The 5,352-nt window shown below is 36.8% G+C and overlaps 1 non-coding gene across 1 annotated transcript; it reads right to left on the reverse strand.

Moving 5' to 3' along the window:
* Nucleotides 1-1,299: 1,299 nt before the first annotated feature.
* On the reverse strand, nucleotides 1,300-1,405 carry LOC132268016 (small nucleolar RNA R71). The gene has a single exon (XR_009469163.1). It is a non-coding gene; the product is annotated as a small nucleolar RNA R71 (small nucleolar RNA).
* Between the last annotated feature and the right edge of the window lie 3,947 nt (nucleotides 1,406-5,352).

The following is a 5,352-nucleotide window of genomic DNA, read 5'->3' on the forward strand; positions in this document are numbered from 1 at the left end:
TATGCTTAGGAAAGGTGGTTCATTCGCAAAGTAGTTAAAGTAGGTAGAGTAGGTAGGTAGGCGGATAGTCCACGCTAACCACAGATATGTTATAGTTAGCTAATCTTGTAAAACATCTTTCTTTAAAACCCAAATTGAACGAATGTTATTGAGTTCAATTCTTTTGAAAAATATCATTGTTAAATTCCCAGAGTTAGTATAACTACTCATAATATGATGGTTGTGGTGAAGTCAAAGCCCTAAGATTCTCTCTCTGTGATCATTTAAATTAGTTTAATTCGCTCCAGTTAAATATTTTGTTATAATTTTTGTTTGTTAAATCACGACAACCAACAAACTTTCCAACCAAGTTACCTGTAAACCATGAAACGAAGTTAAAGACTAATGCAAATCTCATCTCCCTGTGGGTTTGACATCCTCTTTACATAGAGCTATCCTACACGATATCGTTCTATTGTGAACATGTATTTTATTATTGCGAGATACACGAACAATTTTTTGCGCCGTTGCTGGGGAGATTAGTTTTTGTTTAGTTTTTAATTAGTTATTTTGGTTTACCAGTCTTCGGACTTTTTGATATCTCATCTTAATTCTTTTTCTTTTCAGGTATAAATTAGCAGTGGGGACAAAGACGCTTAAGGGAGAAAAGCTTCGGTTTATTAAACCTTTTGTGAGTTTTTACTGTTTTTCTGTTACTTAGAATATTTTATTTTTGCTACTATTAGGATTAGTGGAACCAGTGCATGTTAACTCACTAAAATAGGTCAAAACCTTTAGTGTATGATCCTGAAATAGAGAGAACTTTGAGTCAGTTAAGAAAACTTAAAAAACATTTGAATAATATAGATAGTTCCTCTGATAACATGGTTGAGCAATGTAGTGTACCGGGTAATAATGGTAATTGTAATGGAGAATGGGATCCACCTTTTCCTCCATCACAACCACAATTGAGGGACCATTTCATTCTTACCACATACACTTCCCCTTCATGCTTGATTTTTTCGGATGCTGATGCAACCCATTTTGAGATCAAGCCTACTATGATCTAAATGCTTCCTACCTTCTATGGGTATGCAACAGAGGATCTTTATAAGCACTTGGATGTGTTTTTGGAATTGTGTTCAACTACCAAGTTGACCACTTTTACCAATGATTCGTTCATAATGCGTCTTTTCTAATTCTCTCTCAAGGATAATGCAAGAACTTGGTTGTAGTCCTTTCCAACAAATTCCATATCTACATGGTACACGTTGCAACAGGAGTTCTTGAAAAAATATTACACTGTGGGTAAAACCACACAAATGAGAAGAGAAATCATGGCATTTTCCCAAATCCTGAGAGAATAGCTCCTTGATGCATGGGAGAGGTATAACGATCTTCTAAGAAAGTGTCCACACCATGATATTGCTCAATGGCACTTGATATAGATATTCTATGATAGTCTTACAGACTGGTATAGAAATATGGTTGATGCTTCTAGTAATGGAGCTTTTCTGCGTAAGAGTCCAGTTGACGCTTGGGAATTGTTTGAGGCCCTAAGTGAAAACTCAGTGCAACATGTTTCTTCCTCTAGGTCTAGGTCTTTACCTGGAATGCATAAGGTTAAAAAACTTTATGAGGTAGATAAATCTAGTGAGTTAGCCGCTCAAATAAAAGCCTTGAACCATAGGTTCGATCAAATCTTATCATCTGGCTTTGCTTCTATTGCTAATCCACAAACTGCCTTGCCAAAGGAAGTTTGCTCTATCTGTGTTAATCCTAACCATTTTGCTGACGCTTGCCCTATGCTGGGACAATCATCTGAGATCCCACAGGAACAAATGAGTGCTGCATTCTCTAGGCCAACTTATAATCCATATTCTTCTACATATAATCCTGGCTGGAGAGATCATCCCAATCTGTCATAACATAATTCGAATCAAGGAAACACTGTTTCCCAATCTCAGGGGCAGTATTGAAATTCATCTCATCCTATGCCACAAAATAATTCTTTCAACCAATCTGGTATTTATTGTCCACCTCTGTTTAGGAATTAACCCACTCAAGCTCCTAATCTTCCACCTCTTCCTAGAAATTTTGCTTTTGAGGAACAAGTACTCAATGCTCTTGTTGATCTTAAATCCAATACCCAACTTCTTAATACTCATTCTCAAGCCATAACAAGGCTAGAGGCACAAGTTGGGCAAATAGCAAGTACTCTATCTCGAAGAGAGGATGGAAAGCTGCCTAGTCAGCCAATACCCAACCCGAAAGGGCAGACTTACATGATTGATGAAACCAATTCCTTAAGTATTCATTATGAGCAAGGTCAGGCTATCACTACATTAAGGAGTGGTAGAGTGGTTGATAACAAAGTTGAGAAAGGACAGGAGGAAAAAGAAAGGCTTAGGATTCCCATTATTCCTATCATTCATCATCCATATCCCAAGGATGTTTTCTCAAGTGCTATTCCACAATCCACAAAAGGAGTTCAAGGTGGAGTCACTTTTTCATCTACTCCTAACCCTGAGACAGCTTATGAGCCAAAAACACCTTATCTTGAACGTCTCAAGGAACCCTCCCACTTTGGTAAACAAGGGGAGAAAATTCAAGATATGATGGAGGTTTTTAAACAGGTCAAAATCAATTTTCCTCTGCTCGATGCTATAAAGCAAATTTCAGCCTATTCTAAATTTCTAAAAGACTTGTGCACTCTTAAGAGAAAATCAAAAAGCTAAGTTCCTAAGAAGGTTTGTCTCACTGAGAAGGTCAGTGCTATTCTTAAGTACAACACTCCTCTAAAGGTTAAAGATCCTAGTACTCCTACGATTTCTTGCATCATTGGAAACAATGTGATAGAGTGAGCACTTCTTGATCTTGGAGCAAGTGTTAATCTTATTCCTTACTCGGTGTATGAGAAATTAGGTTTGGGAGAGTCAAAACCTACGTAAGTTGTTCTACAACTTGCTGACTATTCTGTCAGATAACCACGAGGTATTGCTGAAGATGTACTCATAAAAGTGGAGAAGTTCTATTTTTCGGTCGATTTTCTAGTTCTTGATACAGAACCGGTCCACGATTCCAAAAAGTTTATTCCAGTCATTCTTAGGTGACCTTTTCTAGCCACAGCGAATGCTTGTATTAACTATAGGAATGGAGCCATGGATTTATCTTTTGGAAATATGAAAGTCAAGTTAGACATCTTCAATGCTATTCATCATCCCCACGATAATAGTGAATGCTTCTTCCTTGATGTTATTGATGAGTTGGTTGAGGAATCACTCCCAACTATTTTATCCAAGGATCCTTTAGAAGCTTGTCTGAATCACTTCAATTATGAAGATTTCGATATTGATTCCTCAATAGCTGGAGTGAATTCTTTTCTCAATTCCACTCCTATCACATATTTTCCTTCATGGAAATCAAGGTTAGAGCATCTTCCACCACTTTTTAGTACTTCGCTTATTCTTTCTTTAGAGTCTCCACCTAAGCTTGAGCTTAAGCCACTACCGGAAAAGCTCAAGTATGCTTTCTTGGGTTTAAATGACACCCTTCCGGTGATTATTGCTTCTAATCTTACAAGTTCCCAAGAGAGTAGTCTCTTAAAAGTTCTTGAGAAAAATAAAGAGGCTATTGGGTGGAGTGTAGCTAATTTGAAAGGAATTAGCCCCACAATTTGCATGCATCAGATTTATTTGGAGGAGGATTCCTGAACATCTCGGGAACTCTAACGAAGATTAAATCCTAATATGAAGGAGGTAGTTTTGAAGGAAGTTATGAAGTTGGGTGAGTCCTACTCAAGTAGTACATAAAAATACAGGTATTACAGTAGTTGAGAATTCCGAGGGAGAATTAGTTCCACAGCGCACCACCACTGGCTGACGTGTGTGTATTGATTATTGAAAACTCAACTCTGCTCATAGAAAAGATCATTTTCCACTTCCATTCATTGATCAAATTCTAGAGTGATTAGCTAGCCAGAGCTATTATTGCTTTTTAGACGGTTATTCCAGCTATAATCAGGAGGCCATTGATCCTAAGGATCAAGAAAAAACTGTTTTTACTTGTCCATTCGGTAAGTTTGCATATAAACGAATGCCTTTCGGATTATTTAATGTGGCTGCAACATTCCAGAGGTGTATAATGTCTATTTTTTCTTACATGGTTGAAAAGTTTCTCAAAATCTTTATGGATGACTTCTCTGTTTTCGGGTCCACATTCGAAAACTGTCTCCAAAATCTTTCTCTAGTGCTTTAGCATTATAGGGAAACTGATGAGTGCTCAAATGTGACGCATTTTAGCACCTAAACTAAGGTATTTTAGTCTATTCATCTATCTTACTTTCATGTCTTAGATACTTATATGTGTTATTGCCTATTTCAAGTGAATAATGTTCAAACAGGATAACAAGAGCCATTTAGAACAGCTTTGGAGCTAAAGAGCAAAGTTGGAAAGAAGCCAAAAAAAATGCACTAGGGGGACTTCGATCGATCGAAGGGAAGCCCTGATCGATCGAAGTGGTCTTCAATCGATCGAAACAAGGTAGTGCCAACTTAGCCAATGGGATTAAGCCTGGAAGATATTTTCAAGCCACATTAGCTTCAATCGATCGAAGCTAAGTGTTTGATCGATCGAAAATCTTCGATCGATTGAAAATGCTGCTGGCAGTGAGTTGTCTAATTCCCGAGCGCGCCGATTTCTACTTACCATGCATAGCTGCGAATTTCCTCAAATCAAAGACTATTATTCTGACTTGGTCCTTACTCAAAGGAATGTGTAATTGATTTATTGAACATGAATTGTAATAGATAGTTTTATTACCAAATATAGAATAGATAATTTTTCTCTCTAGAACTAGGGTTTTGGAGAAGAAAGTAAGGATGAAGATGATGATGCCAACCTCTAAGCTAGTCCTTGAGGGTTCCATGTCCACTATAATGACTGACTAAATCATTCTCTTGGGGCTAGATATAGTCCCTAGACTTGCTTCTCAAACCTAACTTTTGTGTATTTTTGGGGATTTTAGTTGTGATAAATGTTTTGACCTTGAATAAATATAGATCTTGCGTTTTCAACTTGATTTGTATAGATTAATACTTTCAATTGATCATTTAGATCTAGTCATATGTCTATGTATGCTAGAATTGATGTTCATGTTTTTATCTCTAGATTTAATGAATTTGATGCATTTCTATGTGTATTGATGATGTTAATCTAGTGATGGTCAAGGCATTGTGCTTAGTGGAACACTTTTGTGATTTATTTTATGGTTCACACTTGTTTCGTGATGGATTGTATCACATCTCTAGTTTAATTAGTTTAATTTCATGTCTTTAGTCTAATTGTAGTGTATTTGCTTTAATTTCTTAGGTA

Source organism: Cornus florida, unplaced genomic scaffold (genome assembly GCF_030987335.1).
Source record: "Cornus florida cultivar Cherokee Brave unplaced genomic scaffold, ASM3098733v1 CherokeeBrave_3.0.0_Hap2_Chr07, whole genome shotgun sequence".
Taxonomy (NCBI): Eukaryota; Viridiplantae; Streptophyta; class Magnoliopsida; order Cornales; family Cornaceae; genus Cornus; species Cornus florida.